Source organism: Rhinopithecus roxellana, chromosome 15 (genome assembly GCF_007565055.1).
Source record: "Rhinopithecus roxellana isolate Shanxi Qingling chromosome 15, ASM756505v1, whole genome shotgun sequence".
NCBI classification, from domain to species: domain Eukaryota; kingdom Metazoa; phylum Chordata; class Mammalia; order Primates; family Cercopithecidae; genus Rhinopithecus; species Rhinopithecus roxellana.
The window spans coordinates 74,746,009-74,771,822 of NC_044563.1; the positions used below are offsets into that span (position 1 = coordinate 74,746,009).

General features: G+C 41.1%; 1 long non-coding RNA gene and 1 pseudogene across 1 annotated transcript in view; one reads left to right on the forward strand and one right to left on the reverse strand.

Moving 5' to 3' along the window:
• Positions 1 to 25,814, forward strand: part of LOC115893684 — a 108,026-nt gene that overhangs the window by 14,549 nt on the left and 67,663 nt on the right. The window contains exon 3 of the long non-coding RNA XR_004053750.1: positions 7,147 to 7,354. This is a non-coding gene — a long non-coding RNA (uncharacterized LOC115893684). The remainder of the gene's footprint in view (positions 1 to 7,146; positions 7,355 to 25,814) is intronic.
• Positions 7,141 to 7,231, reverse strand: LOC115893798 (annotated as a pseudogene).

Sequence of the window (25,814 nt, forward strand, 5' to 3'; positions counted from 1 at the left end):
CTACTGAATTTCTTGGGTAGGTTCACTTGCTGGGGTCTAAGAGACTGGTAGATGTTCATATAAAGTGTAGTGACTTTGTAGTGAAAGCATTACTAAAGAGAGAGGGGCTTGGTTTCTAGTATCGCCTCTGATGAATCCTGAAAAGAGGACCTTGGACAAATTATTTTCACCCTATGAGTCACTTTAATTTTCTCATCTGTGAAATGGGGTAACAGTTTCTATCTCACAGAGCTGTGCTGAAGGCTAAATTAGGCAATGCCTGAAAGGTGCAGTGTTTCATGGTAGGATTCAAAGGTAGGTAGTTTCACCTCTTCTAGGATCTGGGCTTTCTTATCTCCCTCACTGTCTCTTAGCTATCCCCTCCTAAGTCTCATTTACAGTGATATCCCTGATGTCCATCATGGGGCCTCCTATGTACTAAAGCCCTGTTGGTGATCTGACTGGCAGGCACCTTCCTTGGGTAAGATGCAGGGCCCCAGGAGCTATTGTTTACCTCTGGCTTGTTGGAAGGTGAGCAGGCCAGGAGAAACCCAAGGTCATGGCCTGCCCTCTGCAGATGTGCCACAGAAGGGTGCAGGGTGACTGCTGGAGCGAGAATCCAGATGCTGGGAAAGGGAAGTGGGTGGGAGCAGGTAGAGGTTCTTATTGCAATGCCAAGTGGCTGAACAAGAACAAAAGCATAAAACTCTGCACATTAACAACCCCCTTTACTGGCTGGTGCTTAAATCTCATATCTCTAGGCATGTACTGTAGACTGTCAATATGCTCCCCTGCTCCACACCTGTACTTCTGTTGAGATCCGACGCAGCAGGTGAGACATTGTTTACCTGCAGCTCTCCAGAAGTTACTGGTTCATCATGGTACTGTGGTCCCTTGCTTGGCACTGGGCAGCTTGGAAAACAATGGGCACTCCAGAGCAATGTGGAGCAAGACAAGAGAAAGAGGTGATCCAGAAAGTCACAGAGGATTTTTGGTAGTTGTCTCTCTCTTGCCACCCTTTCGTTCCTGTAGTATTGGGCTTACCTGGATTCTGCACCTTTGAGTTACGTGGACACATCCTCATCGGCCCTCTGCACCCTCTAGAAATTTTCCCAACCTCTTCTTGAGTGCAATGTCTGTCTAAAGCCAGAATAAGGGTCAAGGGATTGGACAAAGCTAAACTCTTGAGGCTAATGTGTTGCTGCTCTAGAGACCCCTAAGTGAGTGGTACACAAGCAACAAATCCTGTCTTGGGTCACAGAGCTGAGTATAAGCTTTTCTTAGATAGGACAAGCCCTGTGAGTTGTACTCACCACCCTACGTCTGCTAATACCTCTTTATATGCTGTGATTTTTTCAGTGTCTGTTACATAGTGGCTATTGAACAAATATTGATTGATAACAAAAAGAAAATAATCCATTTTTTTGCATTTACCCTGGGTGAGGCACTTGCTATGCACTGTGTTTTATCTCATTTAATCCTTATAGCCTCTGAGAAGCAGACACCATTATTCTATTTTATAGGCAAGAGAATAGAGACTTGAGACATCTCAAGGTCAAACAGTATTGCTCCAAAGCCCACTGCTTCATCACGTCATCCTGCCCATTGCCCCTTACTCTGAAACTGCAATTAATTGCATCATGTTGTATTTTTTCCCAGATTTGTCTTTTTGGTATTTCATTGAGCTCTTTTCATTTTCTGGGATTACCTCCACAAGTTTTGCATGTGGAAGCGTGATTATATTTTCCTTTGAGTACTTTGCTGCTCACTGAGAGAGGGTTATGTGGTTGGAACCACCAGGTTTCCAATGACTTTTAAGAGATACTAGCACACCTTTACATGTCAATTATACTTTAAATATATAAATTATTCAACTTTATTGAAATAGCCAAGTATCATCATTCAACATGAATAAAATAGATTCTGGGAACAGCCTGATAACATTTTTACCCATTCCGTAACTATTGTCAGTTATTCCTTCATGTAGATCCAATCTTATCTCAGGACTTGAATAGAACAAGCTCACCAGTGATTTCTCCAGGGCTTGTGCATGGCTGGCACGTGGAGGATGTTAGGACAGTTTATGATGGAATGTCCAGTTCCTCAGCTATAATAGTCTTTGGTAGTCAGAACACGATAGTTCCCTCCTTGGCTTCTAGTGCTGTCCTTGTCCAAGAAGATGGTTACTAGCCACATGTGCTATTGGGTTATTGAAATATGGCTATTCTGAATTGAAATGTACCCCAAGTATAAAATATACACTGGGTTTCAAAGATATAGTACAAAAGAGATGTAAAATATTCCATTAACTTTTTAATGCTTATTACATATTGAAATAATAATATTTTGGATATGTTAGACTAAAGAACATACCACTGTATTAGTTTCACCTGCTTCTTTTTACTTTTAAAATTGCTTATGAGGCTGGATGTGGTGTTTCCCGCCTGTGATTCCAGCACTTTAGGAGGCTGAGGTGGGCGGATCACCTAAGGTCAGGAGTTCAAGACCAACCTGGGCAACGTGGTGAAACCCCATCTCCACAAAAATACAAAAATTAGTCGGGCATGATGGCTGGTGCCTGCAACCCCAGCTACTCGGGAGGCTGAGGTGGGAGAATCACTTGAACCTGGGAGGCGGAAGTTTCAGTGAGCCGAGGTTGCTCCATTGCACTCCAGCCTGGGCAACAGAGCGAGACTCTGTCTCAAAAAAAAAAAAAAAAAAAAAAAAAAAAAAAAAATAAATAAATAAATAAATAAATAAAATTGCTTATGAGAAAGTGTAAAATTATGTATGTAGTTCACATTTGTAGTTGGCATTATATTTCAATTGGACAGTGTTGTTCTAGAGAATGCCTTAGTTTGCTGTCCTTGATCAATCCTCATATCCAGGTTGTTCCCAGATTAAAAGCCAAAGTGAAACATAAATTTTAGGCAGCAGCTTAATTCTTGTTTTTGTGAAGCATAGCAGGCTTTTCCCTAGTCAGAAGGTTTGTCAGCTGCCTTACTGACTCCTCCTACTTAACATCCCTTTCCAAAAGGAATTAAGGTCTTTGACCTGTGCTTGAAATTTGTTGCAAACTCAGCTAGTGGTACTTTTATCCATTAGCCAAAAGAGGTTATAGAAAATGCTATAGCATCTGAGAATGTCAACGCAAGGTTGGTCAAAAAGACGATTTGAGGTGTGGTTGTACTCAGATCAAGGCTGGATCAGGCTTAGGTGACCAAAGAGTACACCAAAGTTAGGACCAGAGCAAATCAGATAATCTGAGCGAGGATCTCAGGGCCACTGTAGACAGCACCCAAGGGCCTCTAGTCTGGCCAGAACTCACAGCAGCCTTTTCATCAAAGGCAATAAGACTCTCTTCTCCCCATCTCCTCAACAATTCCTGTCCTGATACCTTACTCCCAGAGTTAAGAAGGCAAGAAACGGGCCGGGCACGGTGGCTCACACCTGTAATCCCAGCACTTTGGGAGGCTGAGGCGGGTGGATCACATGATGTCAGGAGTTCAAGACCAGCCTGGACAACATGGTGAAACTCCGTCTCTACTAAAAATACAAAAATTAGCTGGGCATGATGGCGGACACCTGTAATCCCAGCTACTCAGGAGGCTGAGGCAGGAGGATCGCTTGAATCCAGGAGGCAGAGGTTGCAGTGAGCCGAGATCGTGCCATTGCACTCCAGTCTGGGCAGCAAGAGTGAAACTCTGTCTCAAAAAGAAAAAAAAAAAAAAAAAAAAAGAAGAAGGCAAGAAACTTCTAAGATAGGGTCTGATTCTCTGTGAAATAAGTTGCCCTTTGTCTTCTTTTAGAAAAGCCCTAGAGAAGGCTCAGGTATTGGTGGTCCATCTTCTGTGTGACTGCACTTTCCATTGGGGCTTAGATCCTTTCTAGGTTGGTGGGAGGCTATGGTCCCATGAGTAGTTTCCTCTCTTTGGGGCAGTTCTATGAGGCTGGACTCTTGAACAAGGCTTGGATCCCAGAGGACCTTTAACAAGGCATGAACACAGTCTTCATGACATTTTTTGGTGGAATCCAGCTGCCCTCCACCCAGTTATTGAGAAAATGTTCTCTAATAATCCATCTTCTCTCTGGCTGTATACAGATTATGCATAGCTTTTGCTATGGGTAATGTCTGCCATGCATAAGTTCCATGTTTATGAAAGACTATTTGTTTTTCAAGTCTTTATTATTCAAACACACATAGGTAGAGGAAAAAGTATAATGAATCCCCATGGACTGTCACTCAGTCTCAGCAATTACCAACATATGGCCATTAAAAAAAAATCTATGTTTCCTGCTTCTCCCTACCCGTTGCTAGACATTATATTATTTCATCTGTAAATCCTTCAATTATGTGTTTCTTGGAGATAAGAACTCTTACTCTTTAAACATAGCCGCAATACCATTTAACCATCTGAAAATGTGAACTTTATTTTAGCTTTTATGAAAGCAATACATTTTCATTGAAAGTAGGCTGGGCGCGGTGGCTCAAGCCTGTAATCCCAGCACTTTGGGAGGCCGAGACGGGTGGATCACGAGGTCAGGAGATCAAGACCATCCTGGCTAACACCGTGAAACCCCGTCTCTACTAAAAAATACAAAAAACTAGCTGGGCAAGGTGGCAGGCGCCTGTAGTCCCAGCTACTCGGGAGGCTGAGGCAGGAGAATGGCGTAAACCCTGGAGGCGGAGCTTGCAGTGAGCTGCGATCCGGCCACTGCACTCCAGCCTGGGCGATAGAGCGAGACTCCGTCTCAAAAAAAAAAAAAAAAAAAAAAAAAAAAGTATTCAGACAATACAAAAAGGTACAAAGAAGAAAGTGAAAATGACTCATAAACCAACACCCAGGTATAATTACTGTTAGCATTTTGTTAGATATAGTTTTATATATTATGCATAGTACATATTATTTATACAAACTTACATATATAGAATCATGCTATGGTTGATGTTTATAACCTTTTTTATTATTTTTGGCAAGTGTTTACAAAATTAAAGTATAAAATGCATACAAAGAAGTGCACAAATTACAAGTGTACAAGTCCACAAATTTTTGCTGTCATTTAAACAACTATCATCCAGATCAGGAAACTGTAGCCCCAAACTTCTGTCATTCCTCTCATAGCCATTAACCCCATTAAACATAGCCACTATTCTGACTCCCATTGCTACTTTTGAATTTTATACAAATAGAATCATGCAGTGTGTGCTTTTCTCTGTGTGACTTCTTTTGTTCCATTTTATATTTATAAGGTAAATCTGTGCTATTGTATGTAGTAGCACTAATTCATTTTTTTTTGTTGTTGTTGTTGTGTACTACTCCACTGTGTGAGTATATCACACTTTGTTTATGCATTCTACCATTGATGGACTCCTCCTGCCCTGACCCAGTGTGTTGCTATTAGGAATGCTATTTGGTACACATATGCATGCATTTCCACATATATTTTCTACATGACATTTCCTAAGATATATACTCAGGAGCAAACTTATGGTTTTACCAACTTATGCTTATACCAGCAATCTATAAAAGTTTCATTTGCTCCACATCTTTGCCAATACTTGGTTATTATCAGTGTTTTAAATTTTTTTATTCTGGTGAGTGTATAGTAATAATTCATTGTGGTTTCTTAATTTACATTTCCCTAATGACTAATGAAATTGAATGTCTTTTCATAGGTTTTTTGCATACATGCATATCATCCTTTGCGCAGTACCTATTCATATTTTTCACATTTTTCTGTTGGAAAATATGAAATATGTGTACTTCTTCCTACTGATTATAGAATTCCTTTATATATGTTGGACATGAGTTTATTCACAATATATAGTGTGAATACCTTCTCCTACTATGTGAACTGCTTTTTCACTCTTTTTTTGAGACAGAGTCTCGCACTTTTGCCCAGGCTGGAGTGCAGTGGCGCAATCTCAGCTCGCTGCAAGCTCTGCCTCCTGGGTTCACGCCATTCTTCTGCCTTAGCATCCCGAGTAGCTGGGACTACAGGTGCCCACCACCACGCCTGGCTAATTTTTTGTATTTTTAGTAGAGATGGGGTTTCACCATGTTAGCCAGGATGGTCTCGATCTCCTGACCTCGTGATCCGCCCACCTTGGCTTCCCAAAGTGCTGAGATTACAGGCATGAGCCACTGCACCCAGCCTGCTTTTTCACCCTTAAGGTATCATTTGATAAACAGAAGTTTTAAATTTTGATAACAACCACTACCAATATTTTTCTTCATGATTAATGTGTTTTGCGCCCTGTTTAAGAAATATTTGCCTACTCGGAAGCCATTAACATGTTCTCCCATGTTCTGAAAGCTTTATTGTTTTACTTTTCACTTTTTTGTTTACAACACATCCAAAATTGGTTCTGTGTATGGTGTGAGGTAGGGATCAATTTTTTTTTTTTTCCCGTATGAATATGCAGTTGATTAAGCTTCATTTCTTTAAAAGACTATTTCCCATTGTTCTGTCATCTTACCTTTGTGATAAGGCAAATGACAGCACACATTAGTCTGTTTTAGGGTTCTCTCTTGTGTTCTGTTGTGCATTGGCTAACTTTGTGCCCTTTCCACAAGCATCTTAATTACAGGAGCTTTATAATCTATCTTAATATCTCATAGTTTAAGACCTCCAAATTTGCTACTCTTTCTCAAGATTCTCCTAGCTATTTTAATACTTTGTACTTTTACAAAAATTTTGGATTCAGTTTGTCAGTGTCTACAAAATTTTTTTAAAAGTTGAAAATTTTGATTGTAATGGCAATGAATTTTATATCAGTTTGGGGAGAATTAACGCATTTATGATATTGATTTTTTCAATCTATAACTATGTTGTCTTACCCCACCAATTTTGGTCTTCTTTAATTTATCTTAATCAGGCATGTTGGTTTTTTGTCTTCAGGTTTTGCACATATTTTGTTGTATTTATTTTAGGGTACTTATGTTTTGATGCTACAGAAAAGGATATTTTATAATTTTTTTAAAAAAACGTTTGTTGTGTATAGAAATACAATTAATTTTTGCATATTGAACTGTAACCTTATTTGACTTGGTTAAATTAATTTAACTGTATCAGTTTATTTGTACATTATTTTCAGTTTTCAAATACACAAAGTGACAGCTTTATTTATTTATTTATTTTCTTTATTTTTCTTTTTCACATCAGATGGGAATGTGCCAACATCATAACAAGGCTTCATCTCATACGAGTGTGAAAAGGCAATCATCATGCTTATGAACCACAAGATTATCCTATTTATTTATTTTCAATTATTTTATCCTCCTCTGCCTCTTGCCCTGCACTATATAAGACCTGCAATATAATGTTGAATAAGGTGAAAACGAACATCATTGCATCACTCCTGATATCAAGGGTAAGTCTTTCAATATTTATCATTAAGAATGGTATTTGCTGCAATTTTTTTGTAGTTGTCCTTTCTGAAGTTAAGGAAGTTTCCTTCTGTCATTAATTTGCTAAGTTTTTATTCCTTTCTAATTTTAAACAAGAACAGGTATTGAATTTTATCAAATGACTTTCCTGTATCTATTGAGATAATTATGTAATTTTTTTCTTCATCATTCTAATTGGTGAATTACAATCAATTACACTGATCAATTTCCAAGTAGTAAACAAACTTTGCTTTCTTAGAATAAGCCCAAGTTAATTGTAATGTATCGTTCTTTTTATAAATTGCTGGATTCAATTTGCTAATAATTTGTTTTGAATTTTTGCATCTATGTTTGTATAGGATTGGCATTATTTGTTTCTTCAATGCATGGTAGAATCCACTGGTAAAGCCATTTGTACTTAACTTTTGCTTCAAGTGTGATATTAGGTGCAGGTTATTACAGATGGACTTTATCAGGGTGAGGAAGTTCTCTTTGATTCCCAGTTTTCTGAGAGCTTTTAAAATAAGAAATGATCATTAAATTTTGTCAAATGCTTTTTCTGTATCTATTGAGAGGATTGTATTGGTTTTTTTTTGTCTGTTAGCATGGTGAATTATAGTAATTTTTGAATATTAAACCAACCTCAAGTTCCCAGTCATGATGTATTATCCTTTTTATATATTATTGTATTAGATTTGCCTAAGATGTCTGCTATTATTTGTGAGTATTTTTATTATTTCATTTTATTACTTTCATTGACTTATTTGTTATAACTCTTTGTTTTGTCATTTTAATGTTTTCTTAAGGATTTATGGTATACATTTCTAACTTACTACAGTCTAACTGAAGGAGAGGAGAGAGTCACATGAAAGATAGAAAGAACTTCAAAAATCTTTTTTAACTATTCATCTGGATACTACTAAGAGCATGCATTTGAGGAAACTACCTGAGGCCAGGGAAAGAAATACCTGAAAAGATTAGATAGGACAATCTATGGCTCTCATACTTGACTGATGTGGTGCCTATTCCCACTATACAAAGTGGAAACCATAATTCATAGAGCATCAGGGACAGAATCCAGAAGTGTTTTGCCTTGGTAGTGGAGAACATTCACCCTAGAATAAATGATGCTCTAGTCTTATCTAACAAAGCTGAAAAGCAAGCTTCAAAAAGGTCAACCTGTTTTCAAATATTTTAATTGCATCTCAGAAAAAAATCTAAGGAATACTTATAGGAATACAAAAATATCCAGCATCTAACAGGATAAAATTTATAATGCTTGGCATCCCATAAAAAACCAACAGTGTAAAGTAGCAGTAAAATTATACCCATAATAGGGAGAAAAATCAATGACAATTGATCCAGATGGTAGAATTAGTACAAAAGGGCATAATAACACTTGTTATAACTACATTCCATATGTTCAAAAAGCTAAAAGAAATATTATGCTATGTAAAGTGGAGGCATAAAAGATAACAATAGACTCAATTTGATCTTCTAGAGATGAAAACTGCAACGTTTGAGATAAAAAATACACTGAATAAAATTATGATAGCTTAGACATTGTACAAGAAAATATTAGGAAACCTGAAGACGTAGCAATAGTTTCTACTATTGCTATGAAATTATTTATTTTTCCTTGCTGCAAATTTTGCATTTTACATTTTGAGGCCATGTTATGAGGTGGATACACAGGTAAATGAAATACAGAAATAGAATAAGACTAAAAAAATAAAAAGAGAGAATTAGTGAGCTGTGGTATGAGTGAACCCTAACTGCCCTGGTCTCCTCTGACTCTTGGATCTGTACCCTCAATTCAGAGATCACTGGACTCTACCTGGGTTCCCCTCCTTGCACCACAGCCTGGAAACTCTCTTTAGGCAATGAGCCAAGGACAGCTGTAGAGTTCACTTACCTCCTTTATTTCCCATCTCTCAGAAATCACTGTTCTTTGTTGTTTAATGTCCAAAGTTTTAAGAAACATTGTTTCATAAACAAGAAAGTAAAATTTTCTTAAAATTCTTAGTTATTTTCGGTAGGAGGGTATATCTGGTACTGGTTACTCTACCTTGGCTCCAAGTGGGTGTGAGGTATAGTATTTTTATATTTTTTAATTAGTTTAGGTTTATTAAGTATATTTTTCAAATCTTCTATATCCTTTGTGTTATTTTTATGTGCTTATTCTACCAGTTACTGGGAAAAATATATGAAATTACTTTTCCTTGCTCCAAATTTTGCATTTTACATTTTGAGGCCATATTATGAGGTGGATACACAGATAAAATTTTTATATCTTCCCAGTAGATTGATCCTTTTCTTATTATAAAATGTATAATATAGGTTTTTTTTTTTGTTATTGTAAAACATATTTCATTTTGTAATGCCCAGACCCACGATGACCCAAAAGCAACCACCAGAGTCCAGAGACAAAGCCAAGTGGCAGGGATTGCTTTATTTCGAGTTCGAACTCGGTTCCCTCCAGCTAGGTATCAGATCCTAGGGAGAGACCCCGAGCTTGGTGTTCAGCCGTCTTTTATAGTCAGACACAAACGAGTTACAGCAAGTTACAGAGTCACTGGGGATTTTTACAGTTGTAGGTTTACAATTGGCTGACATTTAAAGTTAAACATTAGTCAGTTGTTCATTGGTTCCCGCCCTTTGACCAAACCACAAACGGCCGCTTGCCCTGCTAGGGACTTTCCAGATAACCTTGTTGTTTTAGCATTAAGGGGAGTTTCCTGACTTTTCTGACCTGTGATATTCAGTATTTTTCCACTCCTCAATTTTCTCTGTCAACTCTTCTTGCCTCAAAGTCTACTCTATCTAAAGATAGTATAACCATACTATCTTTTTTTGGTTAGTGTTTGCATAGCATATTTTTTTCCATTCTTCTCCTTTCATCCTTTTTGTGGTCTTATATTTAAGGTACATCACTTGTAAGCAGCCTGTAGTTGTTTATTTTCATCATAGTTATTGAAAAGCAATATGAATATTTCCATGTTCCTGCATGGTTAGAGCTTTTGGAACAAAGAAAATTGGCATGCTATAACAATGGAGCATTTCTCTTTTCCCCAGACACATTTGCTACTCACATTCTAAGGATGATAGACCTGGAGCCACTTTTTTCCTTTGTAATGGAGCCATCTGCTCTTATTCAAAGGATAAGTAAACTTATCTTACCCAGAGCCAAATACTTGCACTTCAGAGTAGAGACTTTTTCCTTTCTCTTCCCTGAGAAAATTTGTTTGCATTAGAAAAGCAAGGTTCCTCTCCCTGTCTTAGAAGAGGACAGGGAAGGCAGCTGTATCTGTTTCTATGTAAATATCCATACTTATAATTTTGTAAATATAATTCCTGTAAAGCCACAAACCAGAAACCATACTGCTGCCCCACCACCCCACTCCTCACCTTGCATGCACAGGCCTAATCATCTGGGTCTCATTGCCCCACCTCTCAGTGGGAGAATTGGGCATGGGAAACTGATGTAGTTATTGCTGTAAGTAATAATAGTCTTCTCCAATTCAGACACTTTATGTTTGTCTTCAGGATAATATAAATATATGTAGACATTAAGATCTTATCAATAGTTTTACAATTTTTGTTTTCAATAGAAAGATTTAGTATTTTATCCTTTTAGGTAATTACTAATATTTTGGGGCTTAAGTGCACTACATGTTTTCTATTTGTATCTTCCAGATGCTCCTTTTGTCCTCCTTTCTTTTCTTCTTTTGAGTTAATTCAGTTTTTTTTTTTTTTTTTTTTGAGATAGAGTCTCGCTCTATTGCCCAGGGTGGAGTGCAGTGGCATGATCTCAACTCACTGCAACCTCTGCCTCCAGGGTTCAAGTGATTTTCCTGCCTCAGCCTTCCAAGTAGCTGGGATTACAGGTGCCCATCACCATGCCCAGTTCGAGTTAATCAAGTATGTTTTCTTCTTTCTTTCTTTTTCTTTCCTTCTCTCCCTCCCTCCCTCTCTCCCCCTCTCTCTCTTCCTCCCTCCCTCCCTACCTCCCCTCTCCCTCCCTCCCTTCCTTCCTTCCTTCCTTGCTCCCTTCCTTTTTTTTTTTTTTTTCCAGAGTCTCGCTTTGTTGCCCAGGCTGGAGTGCAGTGGTACTCACTCTTCACTCCTCCCACTTCAGCCTCATGAGTAGCTGGCACCACGAGCGTGTGCCACCACATCTGGCTAATTTTTGTATTTTTTGTAGAGAGGGGGTTTTGCCATGTTATTCAGGCTGGTCTCGAACTCCTGAGCTCAAGTAATTCACTCACCTTGGCCTGCCAAAGCACTGGGATTACTGGTGTGAGCCACCATGCCTAGCCTTGTTTTCTTGTTTCCATTATTGTGTTAGTTATATAGTTTTTTGCTATCCTTTTAGTGGTTATTCCTGAGATTACACATGCATCTTTGATAAATGGTAATAAATGGACAATTATTACTTTGATCACTTTTATCATTTCTACTGATAAGTTATCTATGTATTATTGTTACTAATTTGAAAATAATGTAGGTTTTTCTCTGGCTGCCTTAAGTGTTTCTCTTGGTTTTGGATATTTGGCAGTTTGGGTATGGTATGCTTGAGTATACATTTATCCTGCTTAGAGCTGTCTGAAAATCTGTAGCTTGATGTCATTCATCAGTCTTAGAAAATTCTCAGCCAGTAATTTTCAAATATTGTTTATGCCACATTTTTTTTCTCTCCTTTTCCTCTGGGACTCCAATTACAAATATATTAGATCTTTTAATCGTCCCATATGTTTCTTACAATCTTTTCTATATTTCCATCTTTTAAAAATATTCTCTCTTGTTATAATCTGGGTATTGTCTTCTAATCTATCATTCCAACCTCTTCCTTCTTTCAGTGGTGTTTAATCTCTTGTTAAATACAACTTACTATTTTAGTTATTTATTTTTAGTTTTGGAATTGTAATTTGGTTCTTTTTATAGATCTCAGGGTGGCTTTTTGGCTGAAATTTCCCATTTTTGATCTATTTCCTTATAGATATTTATCACAGTTATTTTAAAATCTGTGTCTGAAAACACCAATATTTGGTTCAGCTGTGAATCTGTTTCTATAATCTGTTTTTTATTTTGGTTCTTAGTTATTTCATTTTATGTCCTAGAATGTCTAGTTAGTTCTTATTAAATGTCACACATTGTTATGAAAAATTGTAGTCTCTGGATGATGTTATCTTTTTCCAGTTAAGATTTACTTAGTCAATTAGGGTGGGGGCAGGTCACCCGTATCTAAAGCTCGGTTCAATTCTCTGTGAAGGTTCATAAATTCCCACTTGCTTTTATTCTTTGCCTTTAGTACTTCATGTGTCCCAAATTAAAGCCTGAAATGTCTACCAGGTCTCCTCCTTGGTGGTCTTCAAGTCTCCCTAGCACTGTAAGAGTGCTAAAATGCTCTTTTTAAATTTTCTAGCCTCGTAGGCACTTTTTGGTTACGTTTCTCAGCCCCTCAGTTGCTGATTACAGATCACAAATGGCTTGAGAGAAATTGGCATTGAATATTGGGTTCACTTATTTGACCTCTTCTCTCCAGGATCTCATATCCTCATGTCCTTGATGCCTTAGTAGCTTTGAACTTCTGTTTGTCTCCTCAGCCACATGAGACTGTCTAAAACTCTGCTTGGCCTTACAGTATCTTAGCTCCTGTCTAATGCTTATCTTTTCAGTCTGAGCTGCTATATATGATTCAGTGAATACACCAAGGGAAGAGCAATCATGAACGGAGGGTGCTTCTCAATTCATTTCTCTTCTTTTTGGAATTTTGGCTCATATGTCCTGGCTGCTTTGGTAGATCTTCAATAATTGTAAAAACTTTTTCTTTTCTTTTTTTTTTTTCCTGGCCAGGCATGGTGGCTCATGCCTGTAATCCCAGCACTTTGGGAGACCAAGGCAGGTGGATCACGAGGTCAGGAGATTGAGACCATCCTGGCCAAAATGGTGAAGCCCCATCTCTATTAAAAATACAAAAATTAGCCAGGCGTGGTGGCACATGCCTATAGTCTCAGCCACTTGGGAGGCTGAGGCAGGAGAATTGCTTGAACGAGGAGATGGAGGCTGCAGTGAGCCAAGATCACCACTGCACTCCAGCCAGGTGACAGAGCGAGATTCATCACAAATATCTATATATATATCTATCTATATCTATATCTATATATATGCATGAGAATCTGTCTGATACAAGCCAGTCTATCACAGACAAGAAATGAAATCTTGTAACCTGCTTTTATGAAGGAGTTTGTGACTTTGTGTTAGACCTGGAGATTAAGGAGAAAAAGAATTAAAAAAAAAAAAAAAAACATGAGGGAGAAGCGTTAGGAAAAGATTAAGTTGCTTGACATCCAAGGGGCTTGGCATTGCTGCAGTCCACATTGTTCCTCAGATTAGTAATTATATTTTGGTCTTGCCACTGGGTTGGAAGGAACCTGGAAGCTGTTTTCAGATATCAGAAGGACTCTACTGCAACTTTGGTAATAATGGAGGAAGGGTACAGGGGAACAAGGGCCAAGGGTATAAGTAGAAACTGAAAGGAAACAAATTTTGTCTTGATCAAAAGGAAGTATTTTTAACAAAGATGGATTAGAGTGAGGATCAATGTGAAATAATGCATTTCTTATTCATAAGGTTCTCAAAGATTGGCTACCTGGGGTGAAGCCAATTGGCCAATAGCTCTATGGCTATTCAGAATTCAGACAGCAATTGTCAGGGTCCCATCCCTGAGAGAACATGAAGGGTCTTAAGGACAGGCTCTCAAATGCCAAGCGCAGGGCAAAACACCACTAAGCTTTGAATCAGAGAGACTTAGAGTTTGATTTTGGCTCTTCCTTGGGCAAGTAACCTAACTTTTCTGAGCCTTAAATAGAGGAGATTAGAATATCGAATGTGGGATGGACTAGATGACCTAGTATGTACTTGATCATAGTAGGTTAGGAGCTCAATAAATACTTTCTTTTCATTTTCTTTTTAAGAGACAGAGTCTTTCTTTGTCACCCAGGCTGGAGTGCAGTAGCATGATCATAGCTTACTGCAGCCTTGAACTCACGGGCTCAAGTGATCTTCCTGTCTCAGTTTTCCAAAGTGCTGGGATTATGGGCATCAGCTACCATGCCTGGCAGGAGCTCAATAAATGTTGAGCAAAGATGTGATCTACAGAGTCCCATCTAATGCCAGGATTCCATTATTTTACAAGTGAGGAAGCCAGTGTGGTGTGGTGGTATGGTATAAAGCACACAGGGCTGGGATGCTATGTTTCCAGAGTAGATTGGGAGGAGGAACAGAGAATACCATCTTTTCCATTCCCTTCTCTCACAATCCCATGCTTCAGCCAACTCTACATGTCCTTGTTAAACTTACATGTTAAGCTGAGCTCCAACACAGAGCATAAGAGCCTAGAAGAGGTGGGGATGAATGAAGACAACAGGAGCTCTTTCCACAGTTGTGGGTATCCCTGTTTCATGCCCTCTAAGGGACTGCAGATGTGGTTTTGCAGAGCCTGGCATCTTGCCTTCCTGAGACAGTCCCAGCCTGCCCTGGGAAAGGTGCCAGTTAGGAGGTCATGTCCTGGCCAGTCCCCGCCTCCCTCCTCTCTGCGGCATTTCCTCAGCTCAGGCTGGTGCTGCCTCTCCTGCCATCACTGCAGACTGAAACAGACTAATCAGTGCCCCTTGCCTGGGGAGCTCAAAGCGGGCACCCTTCCCCCATTCCCATCCCCAAGCAGTGCTAAGAGTACTGCTCCCACCAGCCGAATCCTGCAAATGGTGCTACTAAATATTTCATTTGGGCTTAACAACTCAATCTGCCTGCCATTATCCTGAGGGCCCCCACAGCCCCCAGCCCCTTTCTGATTAACAAAGTAGTCGGCCGGGAAGATCTGCCGAAGCCATCACTGAAGGCTGTGTTAGCTGCTGCTCAGGGAGGGCTTGGGCAGAGGCACAGCATTAAGCAGGAAGCATCGATTGCAGCATTAGCTGGCTTTTTACATTCCCAGGCAGACAATGCAAGTACCTTCAATTATCTTCAAAGCAACTGAAGGGAAGGAAATTGGTCTTAGATGTGGTAAATAGACTCCACAAAGTTCGCTGAAGCATGCAAAGATGTGCACACCGTGGACAGAGAGGCCTATCTGCCAATCCCACTCCATGGCTGTTCAGAATTCAGACAGCCATTGCAGGGGTCCCATGCCTAAGAGAACATGAGGGGTCTCAAGGCCAGGCTCTCAAATGCCAAATGCAAAACAGCACTAAGCTTGGAATCAGAGAGACTTAGATTTTGATTTTGGCTCTACTGATGTGTGACCTTGGGCAAGTAGCCTAACCTCTCTGAGCCGCATTTTCCTTAATAGTGATATGGGACTGGTAATATCTACCTTAGAAAGGAGCAATCCTGATTTCAGGGCTCTATCCTCTTAGATTGGGCCCTCCTTTATGTCCTTAAGCATCTTGTGCTGATCTCTGTCCCAGAGCATAGCACATTGTTGTGGTTGTTGGTTTTCACATCTGTTCTTCCTATTGGACTAGCAGTTGTTCATTCCTTTTTTAGGGAGAGGCCACGGCCCCGTGAAGGAGCTGGTGAAAGCCATGGACCCTCTCCCTTTGAACAAGCACGTAAAGATACAATTTGCCTATAGTTTCCAGAAACTCATAGGAGCTAGGCTAGCATCCCTGTGTCAGTGTTCACACAGTGTATGGCACATATGTCACAGTCAGAATATGCCTGTTGGCTGCTTGCATAACTTCAAAGATGCTTTCTTGCTCTATAATTTTGGAATTCAATTCTATCCCAAAAGAATTTGGTGAGCACTTACTGTGTTGAGGGTCCTCGATTGGGTCCTGTGGAGAATATGAGAACATGGGTCCTGCCCACACGATGGAGAATGAGACACAGACATATATAGGACATGTTTGCCAATGACTCAAGGGGCTAAGATTCAGCCATTTGAAAACACCCTTACATGAAACAACTCCTGGGACAGAGTTTCATCACTTTCCCTTCCAGCCCTGACCTTGGAGATCCTAGAGGGTAGGCTGTTGGGACTGATTGTGGGAGAAGAGGCAAGAGTGTGTTTGGGATAGAGGTGTGTGGTAGGTATGGTAGGTGGGGAAGAGAGTATAGTGTGATGAGAAGGCCATTAGCACGTGTGATCCAGAAGCACTGCCACCACCCTTGGTGCTGGGGCAGAGAGTTGAGGGCCCAGCAGCCAGCACCTGCTTGCCTTTGTCCGGTACCCCCTGCTGAGTTAATCTATTCAGCAAGGACATCATTATGCACAGGCAATTTACATAACTCTGCCAAGCCTCTGATTGCAGGGCACACAAGTGCCTGTTGGGGAAAGCTGCCAAGAGAGCATCCCTTTGTCCTTTTCAGACCATGGAGGGGGTGTGGCCTGGGGGGCTGGGCCTGGAATCCAGGATCTAGCAGAGCTGGCCAAGCCCCTTAGAGCAAGCTCTCCCAGGTGGAATCTATGAGAGTGAATTGGGACTCCCCACAGGCTTGTTTCAGGGGGATTAGCCTATTCCCACCCCATAGCCTGTTGCATCTTCTCTGCACTTAACGACTTAATTTTAAAAAGATAAAACCCCTTGCTGATATTTTTAAGGAGTTAAATAAGTACCAGGAATGGCCCCTGTTGGGGCTGTTTGGATTTGAAAAGAAAATACTGAGATGTAAAGATATCAATATTTAATTGTCTCTTGAAGCTTGCATTTTCAAGCAAGCAGCAGGGAGCCGAGAGTCCCTTTTAAATGTGTGTGTGTGTGTGTGTGTGTGTGTGTGCACGCGCATGCACTCACATACACATGTACATATGCATGCATGCATGTGTGTGTGTTTAATTGAGGAGAAAGCTTCAGGAGCTTTGTGCATGTTTGCTGCTCGTTTCCTATTTAATTTTGCTCCCCACTACCTCCAGAGATAATAACAGAGGATGAATTCTGCTTTTGATTAATTCAACAAACAGGTACAGAACACCTGTGTGGATCCTCCTCACCCTTAAGGCATTTGCAGTCCAGTAGGGGTTATGTTCTTTACACAAATTGCCATGTTACCCATTAGACAGACTGGAATAAATTCTACAAAGGTAGGAGAAGTTTGTGGAACTGCTTCATAGAGCGGCTAATATGCCCTCAGAAGCTGGGTTGCTGGAGGGGCTCGCCCAGCCAGAGCCCATCTCTCCCACGTGCTTTGCGTAGTTCCTGGAACATGACAGATGCTCAATAAGTCTGTGTTGAATGGTTGTTGGACTTCTTAAGCATTCCCTCTAGCTTTGTGGTCATTTCTGCCCATACTGTTTCCCCCAAGTGCTTGGCAGTTTCCCAGGAAAAGATACATACATTCCAGAGGAAGAAAACAGACCCGGAGTAGTTAATGGGGCCCTGAGAATGGCTGAAAGTCCGGGCTACAAGGGACTGAGCCCAGAGAGGAGTCATTTGCCCTGCTTCACACAGCACTATTAATGGAATTTGGGTTAGACCCTGGGAGGAGGCTCTTGGTCTCTTGATGAGGGGAGTTTGTGAAATGCCCATCCTGGGAGTCTTTCAGGGCAAGAGATAAATGAGATTCACAGGGCCAAGGACAAGAGGACCTCCTCATTTCCTTCCAGTATGGGGCCATCCTCTAAGCCCTGTCTTAGTTTGTTTGTGCTACTGTAGCGAAATACCAGTGACTGGGTAATTTATACATAATAGAAATTTATTTCTCACAGTTCCAGAGGCTGGAAAATTCAAGATCAAAGCACTGGTAGGTTCGGTGTCTAGTGAGGGCCCCATCTTTCTGCTTCTAAGATGTTGGCTTATGGCTGCATCCTCCGGAGGGACAAACATTGTGTCCTCACATGGCTAAAGGGATGGAAAAGGGGCGAAGCCACTCCCTCCAGCCCTTTTATAAGTAAGGGCTGTCATACCATCAATGAGTGCTCTGCCCTCATGACTTAATTGCCTCCTACAGGCCCCATCTCTTGATACTGTCACATTGGTGAGTAAGTTTCAACACATAAATTTCAGGGGACATTCAGATGATAGCAGCCCTCAGCTTATAGGCACTGGAAAAGGCCTTGGATAGGGGCCTTCCAATTGGACAGAATTTGCATGTGGTATCAGTGGGGAATAAAGTGATGTGAGTAATAAAAACAGAAAAACTCAACAATTGGCCAACCATAACTTTACTGAGCTGGGTTGCTGATCAGCTTTTTTCCCCTTGGAGGATTCCAGAGACCCCAGGGAGATGTCAGGCAGGCCTCAGTTAGAAGAAAAGAGTATAGTACCACCCTGTACCTGAGTGCGGATTACAAATATGAGCTCATATAAAGTAAAATATAAAGTAAAAAGCAATCTGGATGCACCCTCCCCTCACCCTCTGGGCAGAAATCTCCTCTCATGCCCAGAAGAAGGAAGCAACCAGAGTTTTAGAGAAAGCAAGAGGCTCTCAGAGAATCTCTGACTCCTTTAGCTGTGAGGATTGAGAATCACCCATCTCTAGGGAGCACCACATGTAATATGAGGAGAGCAAGCCCTCCAGCTGGGCTCCAAAAGGCTCTAATCACATAGGGCTGAACAGGGCTCCCTGGAGTTGGGCTGCATGGAGGCCCTGGGTGTAGGGTTGAAGGAGTGGCCAAGAAGCCATTGAGACCATTCCACGTGCTTTAGGGCAAATCAGCACCCAGACCATTCCTGTCTCTAACCGATTTTATAGCTTTCCTCCATGACTTTGATGCTTCATCTTGCAGTGACTCCTGCTTAAATAAAGCCTGTTGCTTTAATAAATGAAAGACTCTGGTTCAATCTGCACATGGATGGAGAGTTGCCACTCAGTATCTTTATGTCAGGGGTTCTCAATTCTCGATCTCTGGTAGGTCCCAAACCTCCTAGAGAATATGTTAAAATCTATTGGCCCTCTTCTACTTCAAAGTGCATGCACACACACACACACATATATATGTACAATTTGGCATATAGCTTCAGGGCATTTATGGACCTCATAGAACCCACCAATAGATCCCATTAATAATATACCTCCTTCAGAATAACATTTTTGAGATTTTAGGGCAATATAATGATGTTGAATAGCATTTTGCAGTTTGCAAATCACTTTCATAGTGCCTTCTGTTAATTAAGTTTCAAAATAACCCTGTTAAGGTAGGAATTACAATATTATTGTCTTTATTTACAGATAAAGAAAACAAGCCTCAGAGGAATTATATCAGTTTCCCACAGCTAGTAACAGAAGAAGTAAAAATTGGAATCAGGCCCTCTGCTTGCATTCCCATGAACTTTCACCTGGCCACACTTGTGCCTTCTCTTTGAGTTTTTTCTTTTCTTTTTTTGAGACAGAGTCTTGCTCTGTTGCCCAGGCTGGAGTGCAGTGATGGGATCTCGACTCACTGCAACCTCCACCTCCCAGGTTCAAGTGACTCTCCAGCCTCAGCCTCCCGAGTAGCTGGGATTACAGGCACACACCACCAAGCCCAGCTAACTTTTTGTATTTTTAGTGGAGATGAGATTTCACCACGTTGGCCAGGCTGGTCTAGAATTCCTGACCTCAAGTGATCCACCTGTCTCGGCCTCTCAAAATGCTGGGATTGCAGGAGTGAGCCACTGCACCCAGCCCCTTTGAGTTTTTTCTAACAATGGTTCCTGTGACATCTTTTCTTGTTTTGTGAGTGCATGATGGTTTGGGATCTGGGGTTCAGGAGAGAGAATGGTCTTCAGGAATCAAGGCTGTTTTCTGAGTTAATGATTGCAGTTGATATCCCTCAAACACATCTGTGACTCCTCTTGATGTTAGGGAGAAGCATGGCAGTCCTAGGATTCTGGGACTGGAGGTGACCCGTAAGTGGGTTAGTCAATTCTACTTCCTAGACCTCCAAATCCACAGGGAGGAAAGTATCTCTTCCATCTCCACACCTGCTGCATCTGAATGGTAAATGTAGCTATACCCCTGAAGAACTTTTAAAGCTTTCTTTGAAAATAAACAGTTTTCCTTGCCTGAATTTCTTAAATCTGTGGCTTGGCAGACAGTAGTGACGTTAGAACAATTTTCCCTTTAATTCGTTTCCATAGATTTCCAAAGGAATTTTTATATTAATAATATCATTTGCTCAATTCAATTCTAATGAATATGGATTAATTTTCTGCATTATAGCTATTGATCTTAGGCCATTGATCTCAGGAAGGGAGAGTTGCGGCTCATAAATCCCTCTATTCTGACTGAGGGTTCCCTGGGGGGACAGATAGGGAGGTGTAAGTAGCAAGAGATGGAAAGCTAGAGTGGGTTGGCTCCAGAGGGATGAGGCTGGGGAAATGATTGTGAGGGGTGGAGAGAGAGGAAGACCCTCCTGGTAACACTAGGCTCTGTCCAGATAATCCTACTTACTCCTCTCCATCCATGCCCCAGGATTTCCCATCCCTTTGCTTAGTCTGTGCTTCCCTTCCTATGCCTATAGCCCTTCCTCTTCCTCTCTGACTTGTTCAAACTCTACCTGCATTTCCAAACCCAGATCAAATGCCATGCTTTCATGAAGCTTTTTTGGTTATCTCCCACATCTATTGATAATCGGAATTTCTCTCTTTGTTTTTTTTTTACATTCCTATAGTGCTTTATCTCTTAGAACACTTAACACTTTCTGCTAGGTCCACATCTTTTTTTTTCTTTTCTTTCTTTTTTTTTTTTGAGATGGAGTCTTGCGCTGTTGTCCAGGTTGGAGTTCAATGATGCGATCTTGGCTCACTGCAACCTCTGCCTCCTGGGTTCAAGTGATTCTCGTGCCTCAGCCTCCTGAGTACCTGGGATTACAGGTGTGTGCAACCACACCCAGCTAATTTTTATATTTTTAGTAGACACAGGGTTTCACCATGTTTGACAGGCTGGTCTTGAACTCGCGACCTCAAGTAATCTGCATGCCTCAGTCTCCCAAAGTGCTGGGATTACAGGCATGAACCACTGTGCCTGGCCTATGTCCACACCTTAATTTCTAACTATAAACTTAATGAGGCTGAGCATACTGCCTATCTCTTTTAATACTATGAGCCCACCATCTAGCACAGATAGACTCATTGAAATACTTGTTTAATGGGTGAAGAGTTTGGGATCATAGGGATCAGGAAGTAAACTCTTCCTTCTGTTCCCCAATTAGCTTTTCTTTTTTTTTTTTTTTTGAGACAGAGTCTCGCTCTGTCGCCCAGGCTGGAGTGCAGTGGCCGGATCTCAGCTCACTGCAAGCTCCGCCTCCCGAGTAGCTGGGACTACAGGCGCCCGCCACCTCGCCCGGCTAGTTTTTTGTATTTTTTAGTAGAGACGAGGTTTCACCATGTTCGCCAGGATGGTCTCGATCTCCTGACCTCGTGATCCGCCCGTCTCGGCCTCCCAAAGTGCTGGGATTACAGGCTTGAGCCACCGCGCTCGGCCCAATTAGCTTTTCTTAAGTTTCACCATTCCCTGTTGAGTAATGAAGTGGTACAGATTAATGGAAAGATTGTCGTATGAGACGTTCTCATTCCCATTAGATTTGCAGTATCAAGTTGCTCTCAAATGAAGGGAGCATAGCCTTCTGCCAAAAAGAGAAGGGTCTGAGCAGTGTTTGCCCTCTGTCCATTTTGCTCTGTAGTTATTGAATGGATGCATTCACTTATTAATGAGAGCACACTATTCTCACTAAGGCCCATCTCCCATTTCTCCTCTTATAAACTTCTTTCTTTCCTACTAGTCTCTCTCTTCTAGCCTCCTCTCACATCAGCCTCTACCCTTCCCTTTCTCAATCTTCCACCTCCTTTGGCCAGGTTTCTCCCATCCACTACTGGTAACTTACAAAATGCAATGGTGCTAGTGGTGGTCATGATGATGGGGATGGAGGGTGTCTCCTCTGGTGGCAAAAAGGTAGAAGCTTTGCCCTCAGAGTAGCACTGACAGGGTAAGGAGAGGAAGAAAAAGTTGCATAGCTTTTGGGACATATTTTCCTTAACAGGAATGTCAGAATGGGGAGGGGAAATTTTGGGCTGGAAGAACATCCCAATATGGCTTCCAGATGTAGCTCCTGAAATACTGTTGTTTTCATATGAGTCTCCAGCTTAAAATCTTTCTGGAAGTCTATCCTCTCAGCAGCAGAAAGTCAAACTCTTGGTGATCCATTCAAGGCCTGGTCCAACCTGTCTCCAGCTCCATCCCTTATTACTCAACTTTGATCTAAAGGGATGGTCCTGTCATGATTCCTAGAAGAGGTAGGTCACATAGACGCAGACACCACATGGTGTATGTGGAGCCGCAGGCTGTTCCGATGTTGCTGTAGCATAACATATGAGATAGGGAGTGCTGTACTCAGGGTTGGATGAGATCTTGTGGAGAACGAAGTGTGAAGGCCAGATTCAAAGGTAAGGCTTCCACTTTTGTCTCACTGCCTCATCATACAGTTCCCTTTTTAAGAGACATATTAGCCAGGGTCTAATCAGGACACAGAAACCATACTAGGTATCGTGAGAATTTTAAACATAGCCAATTCACGCAAAAGACTTTTAAATACCCAAGAAGAATTGCTTACTAACTGAAAAGGCAAAAGAGAACACAAGGGTATCATGGACTTAGCAACTTCAGGAAGCAGCTACCATCCCTAGAACCAGGGCCACACAGAGCTGAGAGTTAAACCTTTGAGAACGGGGAACTGCTTGGCTGGAGCTAATGTCTCTGAGCTTGCAGAAGGGGCCCCATGGAGCTGAGACTCAAACCTTCTAAGGAAGAGGTCTACAACTGATAGCTCTGAGGAGGCACAGAGAGTCCGTGTTGGAAAAAGTTCAAACTGTATTAAACTGCTGCTATGAAACAAATTGCCATCACTGGGCAAATAAGTCTGACAGAAACAAGACCCCAACAGTTAGGACCAAATTCCCTCCTCCTCTTCCAGCTCTTCAGTCTTTCTCCAGCAGCCTTGATTGACAGAGCCTCAGTTGGTAGGGTCCAGTAGCCAAGCAGAAGCCCCAGCATCATAAAGCTGAATTTAGGAGGATGGGTTCAAATTGAAAAGACAATTGTGTGACAGGTTACTGCTTTGGATACTCAATATTTATGCAATCCTTTCTTTGAACTTCTTACAACCATTAAAACCATCTTGTTCTTTTACCTAACAAGATGCAACCTTCTATTGTACAAAGAAAGACATTCTCATTCTTTCCTTCAAAATGAGGAGTTGCAATGATTCAACAGTCATTGGATTCATTTTTGGGAGACAGTCACACTGTCTACTACTAGGTCATGTTAATTCTCTCCTGAAAGGTAGTCACAGTTCCATCACCTGAATATTTTTTTACTTCGAGAGGAAATTGCAAAGTTAATCTCCAAAAATGTGTATGGTAAAAAATAATAAGGGAAGAAAAAAATAAAATAATACATACACACAGAAGGAAGAAAATATGTATAACGGCTATAGTCCTTGTTGATATAACTGGTCATAAAGTGTGTGTGTGTGTGTGTGTGTGTGTGTGTGTGTGTCTGCCTGTCTATGCATGTGCAATCTTCCTTTTTCCACTACCTGTTTTCTGTTTTCATCGTCCTCAGCCAGGACATCAGTTAGTCTGTATTTCAGTATTTCTTACTTGGTGGGATGACTCAAACCTTTATTCCTAAAGAATCTGAATCCTTAGAGATCCTGTGTATTTTTGTTTGCTATGATTTCTACTAACTTTTAACTTCCATTAGCATGGAAGTAGTGTGGGATGCCCCACAAAATTCCCTGAGCTCTAGGTCTAGTCATTCCTGCAACCAGCTCTTGGATCAATTACTCCAACTAGTAGAGTAATCCCCTTTTCTTATCTGTTGATTCAGTGGCACAGGAACCCAAAATGGCCAGAGAGGAGTCCCAACTTCCAATTCAATGGAATCATGGTTACTTCTCCTAGTGGGAGCTTTTCTCCTTGGGATCTAAGATCTCCGAACTAGCAGAGCTCAAAGTTGCAGTGATAGGAAGCAAAAATTCTGTGAGTTATTAAGTGCAATGGTGAGAGGAACCACTTCCACTCTACCCTTTGATTCTAAGATCTATGTATTCCAGCTATGAAAAAATAGCACCATACATTGGTCCTTGATTCAAAGTGTATACTCTATGCTGTATGGCAGAACACCATTATTTCAGAGGGCTCTCTCCTAATTGGAGGAACCACAGCTGAGACTTAAGTAGCTCATTTCACCATTATTTTAGGCCAGTTGTTTCTGAGTGATGAGGTATATATTAAGAGTGAATTCCATGGAACTGAGCCCGTTGCCACACTTCTTTTGCTGAGAAATGAATTCCTTGATTAGAATCAATGTTGTGAGGAATAGCATGATGGTGAATAAGGCATTTTGTAATCCTACAGATAGTGGTGCTAGCAGAAGCATTACAAGCAATGACGGCAAATCTATAACCCAGAGTACATGTTTATCCCATGTCTAACTCTCTGCCCACTTCATGATGGAGGGAATCCAATGCACTCAACCTGCTACCATGTGGTTGGCAGGTCTCTCTGGTAAATGGTGCCATATAGGAGGCTAGGTGTTGATTTCTGCTTTTGGGAGGTTAGCCATTTGGCAATAGGGATAGGCAAGTTAGCCTTGGAGAGAGAAAGTTCATGTTATTGATCCCATGAACAGCCTGTATCTATGCCATCATGGCACTTTGTACTTAGGCCCCCCGATCAAGTACTGGAGTGCCTAGGGAAAGAGTCTGACTGAAATCCAAAGAATATGTTACATGTTTTCCCTGCTTATTAAGAGCCTCATCTGCACTGGATGTCCTTTGTTGAGCATTGTATGGCACACAAACATTCTCCTAGCTTCATAGCTGGCACAAGAGTTATACCCAAATGAAAGGTCACTGCATCTACAAGAACAGCTCTCTCTCAACCTTTGCTTCTAAATGCTTCTAAGACAGTGGTAGTTGGTAAAGCCAAGCACAGGCTCAAACTCAGCAGGTGGCACCTACCCATCTGGCCCTCCTTGGGGAAGTATTTCTTCTTCAGGAGCTCTACTAGCACTGTCTGACTGTATAATTAATTTTCTTGGCACTTAGCTCTGGCTGCCTTGTGTTATTCTTCTTTACTTGCAAATACATGCTTAAGGACAAGTTTAAATTAATCCTCAAGGATGGCGCAGTATATACATCTCTACATCAACAGAGGCTTGCTATGTGGTTTTTACTCAGTAAATACCAAGATGCAGGGGAAAGAGTTTGGTATTTAGGATAAGAAGCCCTAAGTTTGAGGTCTCTTACATTCCTTCTCCATGTGCCCTTAGACAAGACTTCGCATTCATCCCATCACCCCTAAATACAGTTTACCCAGCAGTGTGCTACTGCTTGATGGTTTTTGCCTCCACACTTTTGCTTATGTTGAACACTCTTTTTATGAAAGAAGATGCCTTCTTTATTCCCTCATAGAAGCTACAAGTCCCACAATGCACAGAATTCCCTTCAAGGAAGAGGCT